This window comes from Xenopus laevis, chromosome 4L, assembly GCF_017654675.1.
Source record: "Xenopus laevis strain J_2021 chromosome 4L, Xenopus_laevis_v10.1, whole genome shotgun sequence".
Lineage (NCBI taxonomy): Eukaryota > Metazoa > Chordata > Amphibia > Anura > Pipidae > Xenopus > Xenopus laevis.
Window position 1 is genome coordinate 8178783 of NC_054377.1, and position 14689 is coordinate 8193471.

The 14689-nt window shown below is 44.0% G+C and overlaps 1 protein-coding gene across 1 annotated transcript in view; it reads left to right on the forward strand.

Moving 5' to 3' along the window:
• Window positions 1–6326: 6326 nt before the first annotated feature.
• pacsin3.L (protein kinase C and casein kinase substrate in neurons 3 L homeolog) overlaps window positions 6327–14689 on the forward strand; it is a gene marked incomplete at its 5' end in the record, with an annotated part of 51185 nt that continues 42822 nt past the window's right edge. The window contains 2 exon segments of the mRNA NM_001092905.1: window positions 6327–6337; window positions 11109–11200.

Below are 14689 nucleotides of genomic sequence, written 5' to 3' on the forward strand. Positions count from 1 at the left end.
TTTTTATCTTTCTAGTAAGACCGTCTCCCATTCATAATCCAGTTTCTCGTTCATTTCAATGTGTGACGGTAGGATTATTGAGATCCTAGCAACCTGATTGCAAACTGGAAAAAAAGCTAAATAGCTCAAAAACCACAAATAAGAAAAAATGAAAACCAATTGCAAATTGTCTCAGAATATCACTCTCTACATCATGCTAAACATTAATTTAAAGGTGAACAAACCCTTAAAGCATCTTTTTTTTTCTTTTTTTTTTTTACAATGGTCTGGTAAGGAACAATAAGCCAATAAATGCTCTTTTTAACCCTGCCCTAGCACTGCCCTTGTATATTAACTCTAAATTAGAGTAATAACAACTGTGCTCAGAAGCAGAAAGTACTGGGACTTGCCCTTTCCACAAGCATTTACTGCGGTAACGACATCACTTGGGAGCTCGGCTGTTACTTAGAGCTGTTTGTATAATAAGATATATTTATATATATTTATAACAAGGATGAACGTTTGATCTGTACAGGTTTAACAAGAGTCTACATTTTTTTAATTTCTTTCCATCTGTACGACCCATTCTTTTTGGTATGCAGCATGTCCCTCGCTGTCAGACACCTAATTCGATTTGAGGGTAGTGGCGTGTGGCTTATGTAAGGTGCGGTTGTGCAATAGGCTGACTAGGCTGTTACTATTTCAACTTACATTAGTAAATCAGCATATGAAGTGAATATGAAGGGTACGTGTAGAACCTGCAGACAAGGCCACAGTCTAACACTTGTCGAAATTTAAAGGCTGCATCCCAGGACAGTCCGCCATAGCAGACAAGAAAGGGGCCGTGGCTCTATATGAAAGTAGGTGGAGCTTTGGCCAATTGGAGGCGTGTCAGGGTCGAATTATTAGGGGTGGCTTTTTGCAGAGTCTCCCCCACGTCCCGCCTCAGGGAGTCTGCTGTATGGTAGTTACACCAGTCCCTCTTATTCAAATCAATGCATGGTTGCTGGGGTTATTTGGACCATAGCAACCACATTGCTGAAATACCAAATCAAATCTAAATCCTAATTGGCAGATGCAAATCAGGGGTGGGAAGGGGAAAACATTTTTTACTTCCTTGTTTTATGACAAAAAGTCATACGATTTCCTTGCCTGCCCCTAATTTGCATATGCAAATTAGGATTCGGATTCGGTTCGGCTGGGCAGAAGGATTCGGCCTAATCCAAATCCTGCTAAAAAAGTCCGAAATCCTGGCCGAATCCTGGATTTGGTGCATCCCTAAAGCTGGAAAGAGTCAGAAGATGACGGCAAATCATTTAACAAACGATAAAAAAGAAATAATGAAGACCATTTGAAAAGTTGCTTAGAATTGTCCATTCTATAACATACTAAAAGTTAATGTAAAGGTGAAACCTTAAGAGTGGCGTCAGGTGACCCTAAGCCACAGGAACCTTGGCCCAGCTTTATTTATTTATTTCTTTTCAGGTTTAGTCTCCATTTACATTTTTTGAATATTTTTGCCCCGCTAAAGCTCTCAGAAGGCAGATAGTCTTGTTCTATTTTCAGAGAAAGGATTGTGACCCAGAATGCCGTGCCAAGGAGGAAGAATGCGGAACTGCGGGAAAGTGCCTTGATGAAGTTACTGCGGCCCAGAAATGCGCTCACAAGCAGGGTTTTGTTCCGTGTGGCGCATTCTCTGCAACCCGAGCTTTTGGGAATTCATAATACAAAACAGTAGCATTCGTTGAGGGGGACGGGCCCTGGTGCGTGATGCGCAGCCGGGCCCCGCCCCCTCCGTACCGCCGCATTAGCCCGCATTTCTCAGTGGCGCACGGACTGCCGGGGGGCCCTGGCCCGCTCGCACCCCCTGCTCCCCCGGTAGTTCCACCACTGATACAAAATGCCCACTGCGTAACTTTCAGTATGTTATAGAATGGCCAAATCTAAGCAACTTATCAACTGGACTTCATTTTCTTTTTTTGCAGTTTTTGAATTATTTCCCTTCTTCTTCTGACTCTTTCCAGCTTTTAAATGAGGGTCACTGACCCCATCTAAAAACAAATGCTCTGTAAGGCTACAAATTATTGCTACTTTTTATTACTCCTCTTTTTATTCAGGCCTCTCCTATTCATATTCCAGTCTCTTATTCAAATCAATGCATGGTTGCTAGGGTCATTTGGACCCTAGCAACCACATTGCTGAATTGCAAATCGGAGAGCCGCTGAATAAAAAGCTAAATAACTCAAAAACCACAAATAATAAAAAACAAAAACCAATTGCAAATTGTCTCAGAATATCCCTCTCTACATTATACTGAAAGTTAATTTAAAGGTGAACAACTCCTGTAATAAACTATTATGAACAGGACATATTTTTCCCATTCCAGAATCAACCAAGAAATCCCAATCATAATCACAGCACTCATAATAAGGACAAGGCAAAAATGTAAAGCGTGTGACAATTTCCTGGATTTTATGTCTTTATTTGGGGAACTTTAGGTTGCCATGGACACAATATGTCAGCAGGGTGGGTGCTTGTATTGCATACAAACCTCTCTAGTTGAGACATATGAAGTATTGTATGGGATCCCTTATCCAGAAAGCTCTGAATTAACGAATGGTCGTCTCCCAAAGGCTCCATTTTATCAAAATAATCCAGATTTTTAAAAATGATTTCCTTTTTCTCTGGGATAATAAAACAGTAGCTTGTACTTGATCCCAACTAAGATATAATTAATCCTTATTGGAAGCAAAACCAGCCTATTGGGTTTATTTGATGTTTACATGATTTTCTAGTAGATTTAAGATATGAAGATCCAAATTACAGAAAGATCAATTATCCGGAAAACCACAGGTCCCGAGCATTCTGGATAATAGGATTCATACCTGTACAAAATCTACAATGCTAAATCACACAGGTGCCTTTCTTCTGCGACTATACTTGGAATATAGGTCATTTCAAAAATGTTATTATAAATGGTTTCCCCCATTAAAGGGGTCCTGCAGTGCTGGGGGCCCCAGGGCTGCCCTACCCTAGACTTAGACCCTAAAGGAAAGAAAAGCAAAAAACAGAATTAGTGCTGCCTGTGGGATGTGCAGAGCCGATCAGGGAAATTCCACAAGCTGAACTCATTTGGATCTGGCGTTCCTTCCCTACATATGCACCACTAAATGTGGCCTTCATAATCCGGATTACAGGTGCAATCCTTTAAGAAGAAGAAAAGAGTAAATTATAAATAATGTACAGATTTAAAGTCCCTGGGACCCAACCCAATATATTTTTGGGGTGCTGTTGTTTCTAAATACCACCTCATCCGAAATTGTTACGTAAAGAGGACAAGATAACAGGGGTGTCTTTTAGGGTGATTTAGGCCCTTTTCCACACTGCCTCCTGCACTGGTACTCCTGGTAGGGGTGGGGTAAGGGGTGTAACCTGGGTGTGGCATAGGCAAGACACACCTCCTGTTATCAAAAATGCTCTGGCGCTGGTGTTTTCTGGATAATGTAAATTTTGATTTTCATACCTTAAATAAACCCAACAGGCTGGTTTTGCTTCCAATAAGGATTAATTATATCTTAGTTGGGATCAAGTACAAGCTACTGTTTTATTATTACAGAGAAATAGGAAATCATTTTTTAAAATTTGGATTATTTGGATAAAATGTAGTCTATGGGAGACAGCCTTTTCGTAATTCGGAGCTTTCTGGATAACGGGTTTCCAGATAACAGATCCCATACCTGTACCATGCATTTTATGTGCTTTTCTAATATATCCTTTGTTATATGATCTAGTCTTTCTTTTGTACCCAGTCCTTGGCAGCTGCAATTCTGGATGCCCATGGCGTAGATTCTCGGCCTCCCCCCCAAAACCAGACTTAGGGTTAATGTTATTTATCAAATTTTCTGAAAGAGTGTAAAGAAAAAGTAACCCCAAACTAAAGTTCTGCACTAGAACCCAGAGGGGCTTCTTTAAATTGTCATGTCTATGGGCCTGTGGGGGACAGTTTAAGTCTCTATGAGCCTAAAATGCCAGCGCCTATTTTGGATCCCAGTCCGGACCTGGAGGGCACTTTTCCGGTTGCACCAGCCATTTCCTGATGGATAGACACTGAGCAGCAGCAAATGGAAAGTGCTTTATTTTTATTCTAATGACATCATGGAAGATCAATGTGTCATTTACAGTTTTTCCAGCTTGGATCCACCTAATAATAGGATAAAGGGATTGGGAGAGTCATGTGAATGTCTCTAGGCCGCTGTGAATTAACTACGGGGTGCAGCCCATGCCAGTATACGTCGGCCCTTTTATGATGGAGGTTAATTAAATATTCTCCATGCTAGGCCCATTATGCATTTATTACGTGTGTATGTCATACAGCTTCATGCTCGCCCCTTCATGCTTTTAAAACAAGACACGTGGCTACATTACCGTCACTTTAAATTCACTCTGCAGGCTGCACTGCTTGTGGCACAGCCATAAGCTTTACACCTAAATTATTTTCCTAATTATCCATGCAAGGTAAGGGTTGAATATGGTTCTAAAGGGCCACCCTTGTGTAGGGAGATCTTACCCCAGCACCTAGATTATATCAGCCGTATCACGCAGCTCATCGTTAGTGGGGCTTATTCACAAAGTAGGTTATTTCTGAACATTTTAGATTTTTTTAGCTCTCCATTTTGGATTTCCAGTAATTTGGTTGCTAGGGTCCAGTTTACCTTAGCAACCAAGTAGTGGTTTGAATGAGAGACTGCAAGATACACAGGAGAGGGCCTGGTTAGAAAGATAAGCAATACCAAAATAATGGTAGCCTCACAGAGAATAAGGGCAGAGACATATGGTCAGATTCGGGGAGATTAGTCTACCTGCCCTCTTCTTCGAACTGCCTTTCCCTGCCTTCCCACCAGCTAGAATGTAAATCGCCTGTGGGATGGCACTCGAATCGCTTTGTTTTTTTGAAGTTGACCAAAGACTCCTCATGCGGCAACTTCGGGCGACTTCGGAAACCGAATCGCTCCGAGTGCCATCCCACAGGCGATTTAGATTCTAGCCGGCGGGGATGCAGTTCAGAAAGATTAGTCGCCACGAAGAAGAGGAGATTTGTCGACTAATCTCCCCAAATCTGATCATGTGTCTCTGCCCTTAGGGTTTTTTTTTTGGCTACCAGGGTCAGTGACCCCCTGGGAAAGCTGAAAGGAGTCAAAAGAGGGAAGGGAAAGTATTCAAAAACGATAACAGTTCAATTAAAGGGGAACTACCTTGTGCTTTGCGCTGACTAGAGGTCAGTGGCGTAACGAGATATTACTGGGCCCCACAGCAAATTATGTTTCAGGCCCCTAAAATGTTTATAGATTGACTTGTTTACTTGAAATTGTATATGAATACAATATATATAGGGCCTCATGGAGCCCCTGTACCTCCTGGGCCCTTCTGCAGCCTCAGGGTCTACATACAAACAAGCTGCTGTGTAGCAGTAGCGGAAATTGAAAAAAAGACTATATGGCACCAGTTAAATAGTGGATAACAGATAACACCATTATGTTCTACAGAGCTTATCTGCTGTGTAACCTGAGCCTTTTCTCCTTTGAATGGCTGCCCCCATGGCTACACAGCAGCTTGTTTATATAAATTATAATAGTACTTATCTGTTATCTACTGTGTATCCTGTGCTTGAATGGCTGCCCCCATGGCTACACAGCAGCTTGTTTATATAAACTATAGTAGTACTTATCTGTTATGTACTGTGTATCCTGTGCTTGAATGGCTGCCCCCATGGCTACACAGCAGCTTGTTTATATAAACTATAGTAGTACTTATCTGTTATCTATTGTGTATCCTGTGCTTGAATGGCTGCCCCCAAGGCTACACAGCAGCTTGTTTATAATATATATAAAAAGGCGGTGGCAGTTCTATAAGAGCAGTGTGTCTAGTACCTGTATGTTATTATATACTGTGTATGGTATAATACTGTCAGTCTGTTCCCATTGATGGTGGTTCCCCTATAAGGCAGCAGCATGTAGAGCATAAGTACAGGAAGCTCAGCTGGCAGTCAGTAGCGCTGGGGAGAGAGAGACTACAGAGACTACAGAGAGAGGGAAAGGTGAGCGCGGCGGAGGGAGACTGTTGTTGCCGCTGCTGCAAAATCAGAGAGAGAGAAAGTTCCAGCCCAGCGGAGGGGGAGTTAATTGCAGGAAGAGGGGCGGGGACACAGCAGATTAGGCACAGGGGGAGGGGCTGCGGGGAGAAGGGAGCGCAGAGTTGGACGCGCAGCAACGGGAATATCTGGGAATTAAACTCCTGCCACTGAGATTAACTGGCGTCACGGACAGACACCTGGGCACCGGCGCAAAGAGCAGAGAGAGAGGTGTGTGTTGTGTGTCAGGCTCGGGCTGAGCTGGAATGAGGGTCGGGGTCGGAGTGGGCATGAGGGGAGAGCTTCATGGGCTGCAGGTGTGTGTGAGGGAGTCAGCGCTGATTGTACCATAGACTCACCGCAGGGATAGGGAGCCTGGAGGCAGGGGATTGGGCAGAGAGGGTGCTGCTGGGCATGACCTGAGGTCCTACAGAGTGGGTGCTGGGCATGACCTGAGGTCCTACAGAGTGGGTGCTGGGCATGACCTGAGGTCCTACAGAGTGGGTGCTGGGCATGACCTGAGGTCCTACAGAGTGGGTGCTGGGCATGACCTGAGGTCCTACAGAGTGGGTGCTGGGCATGACCTGAGGTCCTACAGAGTGGGTGCTGGGCATGACCTGAGGTCCTACAGAGTGGGTGCTGGGCATGACCTGATGTCCTACAGAGTGGGTGCTGGGCATGACCTGAGGTCCTACAGAGTGGGTGCTGGGCATGACCTGAGGTCCTACAGAGTGGGTGCTGGGCATGACCTGAGGTCCTACAGAGTGGGTGCTGGGCATGACCTGAGGTCCTACAGAGTGGGTGCTGGGCATGACCTGAGGTCCTACAGAGTGGGTGCTGGGCATGACCTGAGGTCCTACAGAGTGGGTGCTGGGCATGACCTGAGGTCCTACAGAGTGGGTGCTGGGCATGACCTGAGGTTCTACAGAGTGGGTGCTGGGCATGACCTGAGGTCCTACAGAGTGGGTGCTGGGCATGACCTGAGGTTCTACAGAGTGGGTGCTGGGCATGACCTGAGGTCCTACAGAGTGGGTGCTGCTGGAGGGGTGAAAGCTTGATGCACAGAGTTGGGATCTGAGTACATGCAGAATAGCTGAAGGATGTACAGAAAAGTATATGGGAGTTGGGGAGCCGGGGGAGAGCTCACTAAGGATGCATAAAACGTTGGGGAGCAGGGGGAGAGCTTAGAATGCAAGGCAAGTTGGGGAGCAGGAGGAAAGCCTACTAAGGATGCATGGATAGTTGGGGAGCAGGGGAGAGCTGACTAAGTGTGCATGGAAAGTTGGGGAGAGTTGATTAAGGATACATGGGAAGTAGGGGTAAAGCTGCCTAAGGATGCATGGAATCTTTGGGAGCAGGGGGAGATCCTACTAAGGATGCATGGGAGGTTGGGGAGCAGGGGGAGATCCTACTTAGGAATCATGGAATCTTGGGGAGTAGAGGAGAGCTTAGGATGCATGGGAAGTATATAGTAACTGCGTATTGGTTATTGTTCTGGACACACATTGGGTAATCTTAGGGAGCAGTGAATATAATATTAGCCCAAAATCTAGTGAACAGACAGACAAAATTGCATCAGGGCAGGGGCGGCACAAACTTGTGGGTCAGGGTCATGTGATGGTATCACTGCCTGTGGCACAAGAGATCACTAGATAAATGTGCAACAAAGTCAGTCTTATTATTTCAAGTGAAAATGCAAAAGAAATACACACTGGGGTGCTGCTTATAATAGGAAAATATCACCCCATGTAGGGAACATTTATGAGCCGGGCAAGGAAAAGGCTTTTATACCTTGGCCTTTTATTATGGGGAAACGTTTGGAACCTCCTGATCCTCAGCAGAGTCGGCTGAATATGTTGCCGAATACAATCGTACTTTATCCCAAAGGAAACGTTTCAGAGTTGGGTTCCCTTGTGCCAGAGCGATTAGCTTGTAACCATTAATTACACATCTTCAATTAAGTTCTTATATGTAACTGCTATTGATAACAGTTTTTCTTTGTACCTTTCTATTTTCTGCACGGCTGGTTCTCACTATTGCAAGCGTTTACCAGCTGTGTAAAATAATTCTGTCTTCAATTACATTGTTTCAACACACAGAACCAGCAGTGCAGGGACAGACAGATTCTGCTTTGCATTAAATTTCTCATAACTTTTATGCGACTGACATTTTTTTTTCAGGGAATGTACGTTTTAAATAACATTTTTAGGATACTGAAGTTTCTTGCTCTGTGTATATAGTATACAGCTTTTTTTTTTTTAATAATAGTTCTAAAAGGGTATATGCACCTTTAAATTAACTATTAGTATAATGTAGAGAGTGATATTCTGAAACAATTTGCAATTGGTTTTCATTTTTTATTATTCGTGGTTTTTGAGTTATTTAGCTTTTTATTCAGCACCTCTCCAGTTTGTAATTTCAGCCAACTGGTTGCTAGGATCCAAATTCCCCTAGCAACCATGCATTCATCTGAATAGGAGAGGCTTGAATAGAAAGAGTAATAAAAAGTAGCAATAACAATAAATTTGTAGCCTTACAGAGCATTTGTTTTTTTGAGATGGGGTCAGCGACCCCCGTTTGAAAGCTGGATAGAGTCAGAGGAAGAAGGCAAATAATTAAAAAATTATAAAAAATAAATAAATAATGAATACCAGTTGAAAAGTTGGCCATTCTATAACATACTAAAAGTTACCACCCTTTGAAGTGCACCAGGGTTGCAGAAGGGGTTAACAGTCACATGATTTTCTTTTCACATTGACTTTATTGGGCCAGGGCAGTGTTATGGGCTCACAAAATATACAGAGGAAAGCCCCATGTGACTCGATTGGTCTGACTGTGCAGGAATCCACCTGATGCACCACCCTTTGTTAGTATGTTTGGGAGGCGATCAGCAGTGCACTGGTTATTTACTATATTATGGCAATACTAATACTGTCTCAGGCGCTTAGTAACCCAATTTGGCATTACTAACACGTGTACTTTTCTCCTTTAAAGGGGTGGTTCACCTTTCCATTAACTTTTAGTATGTTATAGAATGGCTAATTCTAAGTAGGGCTGCACTATTTTGAATTCGGACGAACTCCCGAATTCTACACGAAAGATTCGGACGAATACCGAATCCAAATAATAATTGGCTTATACAAATTAGGGGTGGGAAGGGGAAACATTTTTTACTTCCTTGTTTTGTGACAAAAAGTCACACAATTTCCCTCCCAGCCCCTAATTTGCATATGCAAATTAGTATTTGGGCTCGGCCGGGCAGAAGGATTCGGCCGAATCCTGCCGAAAAAAACTGAATCCCAAACCGAATCCTGGATTCAGTGCATCCTTAATTCTAAGCAACTTTTCCATTGGTCTTTTTATATTATATATTTTTGAATGATTTCTGACTTTTTCCAGCTTTCAAATGGGGGTCACTGACCCCATCTAAAAAACAAATGCTCTGTAAGGCTACAAATGTATTGTTATTGCTACTTTTTCTTACTCATGTCTCTATTCAGGCCTCTCCTATTCATAATCCATATTCCTCTTTTTTTTAAATCCATGCATGGTTGCTAGGGTCCAAATTACCCTATTAACCATGCATGGATTTAAAAAAGAGTATGGTAATTTGGACCCTAGAAACCAGACAGCTGACACTGCAAACTGAAGAGCTGCTGAATAAAAAGTTAAATAACTCAAAAACCACAAATAATAAAAAATTAAAACCAATTGTAAATTGTCTCAGAATATCACTCTCTACAGCCTACTAACAGTTAATTTAAAGGCAAACAACCCATTTAAGCAATTGTCAGGCTCACAAAGAACTGCCGAGGTCCAAGAAGACTATTTGCTCCCCATACATGGAAGTGGCTGCTGATTCTTTAAAGAACCTGTTTATTGGAATATATTCGGAACCTCGTCTGCTCGTCAGCTGTATATCTTGCAGAATAGAATCCGACTTTTTTTCCAGTGGAAAACTTTCATATTTGTGTTCCCCTTTGCCATAGCGATTGGTTTGTAAGCGTTGATTACACTTGTGCAATGAAGATGATGGTTTTTGTAATTTCTACTGATAGCGGCCTCTCTCTGTTTCTTTCTATTCCCTGCACTGCTGGTTCTCGCTGTTGAAACAATGTAGCATTAGCCAGCTGTGTCTTTACCTGCTTATCGGGCATTTCCACTCATTAACTTTGGATATGGTTAGTTTTGTGTCTCTTTCCCAGCAGTTTGACATGCAGAATATATGGTTGCTAAGGCCAGCCATTCTTATAGCAACCAGTCAGGAGTTTGAATTAAAGGAATGTAGAATAAATGCAGAAGGTACGAGCCAAAACCCTTAAAACCAAACGTCTAGTTTCCATGCTGACGGGATTTATTTAGGCTCCATTTAATGCCAGCGGTCCTGTGATGGTGCCTCGGTTCTTTCATCCAGAAACAGAAGCTCTTCTTACCCTGCGGCCAATGAGCAAACAGGACCAGGCAGGGTTCCATGTTGCCAGTGATGAACATGACCAGCTGCTGGAAAGTGAGCCTGATCTGTGCAGCAGGGTAGCCAATCAATCATTCTTTTGGCCTAACTGGCAATTACAACTGTCACCTGTCTGGTTTATGGAGCCTGGCGTATATGACTGTCATTTCCCATGAATGAAAATCATTCTTCTAGGGCTGTGCAACATGTAGTCCTCTGGGTGTTGTGCAACTAGAGCTCTCAATATCTCCGGCTGTCGGTGGATGCTGGGAATTGTAGTACAGCCATAGTGCAGCAGCAGCTCTGCCCACAGATTAGGGAATTGCAATTTGTAGTATATCTGAAGACCTCCCACAACACCCCTCCCAATCTTTTCCATCCCCCCCAAAGGTAGAAGTGACCAGCGCAGCACCGAGATGGTTTAGCACATTCAGGGGGGTTGGTTACTGTGCCAGGTCTGCGGGTATCTTGGCATCACTTTACCATTGCGACTATTAATTCAATCCTTGTCTGACTACTCGCTCCCTGACACCGCTTGTTTCTCTCCAAAAGCAGATTGAAATTCTCCAACCTGATTGCTTGCCAAACAGACGCAGCTCTGTGCCCTCGTCTTCCTCGCCGGAACCTCTCTCTGCCGCACGCAGGTAAGATCTTTCATTCTCCGTTTATTTTCAGCTATATACTGAATAGGGTTGTGTGATTAAACTGTCATTCCCAAAGTATGAATGTGCTCTGCATGAGACTCTCCCTTATAAGCAAAGACGCACTGCAGCCTCCCAGATGCACCACTGTCTGTACAGGAGACACACTTTGTTACTAAACTGTTACTAAACTGCTTGCTTGTTGCTTCTAATTGCCAACAGCAGGTATAGTAGGGAGAGATGGTGCCTATAGTAACAGTGGATAATAGTCTCTGGGAAGGGAGTGTGACTGTGGGATAGCAGGTATAGTAGGGAGAGATGGTGCCTATAGTAACAGTGGGATAATAGTCTCTGGGAAGGGATTGTGACTGTGGGATAGCAGGTATAGTAGGGAGAGATGGTGTCTATAGTAACAGTGGGATAATAGTCTCTGGGAAGGGAGTGTGACTGTGGGATAGCAGGTATAGTAGGGAGAGATGGTGCCTATAGTAACAGTGGATAATAGTCTCTGGGAAGGGAGTGTGACTGTGGGATAGCAGGTATAGTAGGGAGAGATGGTGTCTATAGTAACAGTGGATAATAGTCTCTGGGAAGGGAGTGTGACTGTGGGATAGCAGGTATAGTAGGGAGAGATGGTGTCTATAGTAACAGTGGATAATAGTCTCTGGGAAGGGAGTATGACTGTGGGATAGCAGGTATAGTAGGGAGAGATGGTGCCTATAGTAAAAGTGGGATAATAGTCTCTGGGAAGGGATTGTGACTGTGGGATAGCAGGTATAGTAGGGAGAGATGGTGCCTATAGTAACAGTGGGATAATAGTCTCTGGGAAGGGAGTGTGACTGTGGGATAGCAGGTATAGTAGGGAGAGATGGTGCCTATAGTAACAGTGGGATAATAATCTCTGGGAAGGGATTGTGACTGTGGGATAGCAGGTATAGTAGGGAGAGATGGTGCCTATAGTAACAGTGGATAATAGTCTCTGGGAAGGGAGTGTGACTGTGGGATAGCAGGTATAGTAGGGAGAGATGGTGTCTATAGTAACAGTGGATAATAGTCTCTGGGAAGGGATTGTGACTGTGGGATAGCAGGTATAGTAGGGAGAGATGGTGCCTATAGTAACAGTGGATAATAGTCTCTGGTAAGGGAGTGTGACTGTGGGATAGCAGGTATAGTAGGGAGAGATGGTGCCTATAGTAACAGTGGGATAATAGTCTCTGGGAAGGGATTGTGACTGTGGGATAGCAGGTATAGTAGGGAGAGATGGTGCCTATAGTAACAGTGGATAATAGTCTCTGGGAAGGGAGTGTGACTGTGGGATAGCAGGTATAGTAGGGAGAGATGGTGCCTATAGTAACAGTGGATAATAGTCTCTGGGAAGGGAGTGTGACTGTGGGATAGCAGGTATAGTAGGGAGAGATGGTGCCTATAGTAACAGTGGATAATAGTCTCTGGGAAGGGAGTGTGACTGTGGGATAGCAGGTATAGTAGGGAGAGATGGTGTCTATAGTAACAGTGGATAATAGTCTCTGGGAAGGGAGTGTGACTGTGGGATAGCAGGTATAGTAGGGAGAGATGGTGTCTATAGTAACAGTGGATAATAGTCTCTGGGAAGGGGTAGTAGGTATGGTAGGTAGTGAGAGTAAGTGGTGCACAGGGAGCCTGATTTAATTTCTTAAAATCCACCTTCTGCGAAAGAAATGAAATTGAAGGTTACAATGTTTAACAAACCCATTTACAGCTCTTTACAATAACTGCCAAGTTAACCCTCTCCAGCTCCACAACACTGAGGGGGTTAAAAGTCCTACCTCAATAAACTCATGTATATTTTCCACCTAATGATGAATCTGTTGCTTGTTCAGCCAAGCGGCTAATTTTACACAGCAGACAGCAGAGCACTGTGTTATTTTGGACTGGGTCAGGCCCCTGCAGTGATAGGATTTGAGTTGTTTATTTTGGTTGGAAAATCCATGCGGGCGGCCATATTGGAGTCCTGTGTTTATGTGTAAGAAGGATTGGTGGGGGGGAACCTCAGCAACTGGAAACTTTGCGGTTTTGGTTCTTTCTTGGCATTCAATGAGCTGTTTCAAGAAAGCAAAGTTTTAATTTACATTTTAAATCCCAAAGTCTCGGTTAATGCTGGTTAGGGGGGGGGGGGTGAGGCTGGAATCTATTGGCCGCTTGTGGGATGTGAGCAGTCGAGTCAGTGATTATACCAGTCGGGGCACTTCTCATGCCAACTGTACCCGGGCTTGGCCCCCCGCCAGAGGCATTTTCTGTCTTGAGATGTTTTCTTTCCCTATTTTGCTTGAGTCAGACTTTCATGTATAACGAGCCATTGATTCTGGCTTCCTAAAGGGTCTTCCAACTCCTTGGCGACTTCCAATATCCTTATATTATACAGTAGGGGGTGCATTATTCTATTGCATCTTGTAGTGCAGGGAACCTCATTCTGCAGAAAGGTGATTCTGTTGCTTTAAAGATTTTGGTTGCTTTGTAAGCAGATTAGTTACACGTTGGGTTAACCCTTGATGGCTAGTTATCCTGTGTGTCGGAGTTCAGTAAACTACTGTGGAGGCAGGAGGGGTAAGTTGACGTGTGACTGCTAGTGGGCACCAGAGGTATCTCACCCCAAATCTCCCCCTAACTGGCCTTCAGACTGGGCCCCCTTAGCTCATAACAAGGTTACAGAAATATAGAAACATTGGGGTGTCACCCTGCTATAGTTCCAGGGGTACCCAGGGTACAATTAAGCACTCACCCCAAATCTCCCCCTAACTAACCTTCAGGCTGGGCCCCCTTAGCTCATAACAAGGTTACAGATATATAGAAACATTGGGGTAACAGTCACCCTGCTATAGTTCCAGGGGTACCCAGGGTACAAATAAACACTCACCCCAAATCTCCCCCTAACTGACCTTCAGACTGGGCCCCCTTAGCTCATAACAAGGTTACAGATATATAGAAACATTGGGGTGTCACCCTGCTATAGTTCCAGGGGTACCCAGGGCACAAATAAGCACTCACCCCAAATCTCACCCTAACTGACCTTCAGACTGGGCCCCCTTAGCTCATAACAAGGTTACAGATATATAGAAACATTGGGGTAACAGTCACCCTGCTATAGTTCCAGGGGTACCCAGGGTACAAATAAACACTCACCCCAAATCTCCCCCTAACTGACCTTCAGACTGGGCCCCCTTAGCTCATAACAAGGTTACAGATATATAGAAACATTGGGGTAACCCTGCTGTAATTCTCAGGGGTACCCAGGGTAGCAAATAATCTCACCATAATTGGCGGTTAGGCCCCCCACCCACTGCTTTGGGGCTCCCAAGGGACGGCATAACCACAGTTTGGGATCCTCCACATTAAATGGACAATTTTATAAACTGATTAGAGATTCTGCAAATAGTAAATGATTTATGTGGCATTGGCCTCCAAGTCAAGAGGATACTCCCATATCTGAGAATTGTTTCCAACAGAGATTTCTCA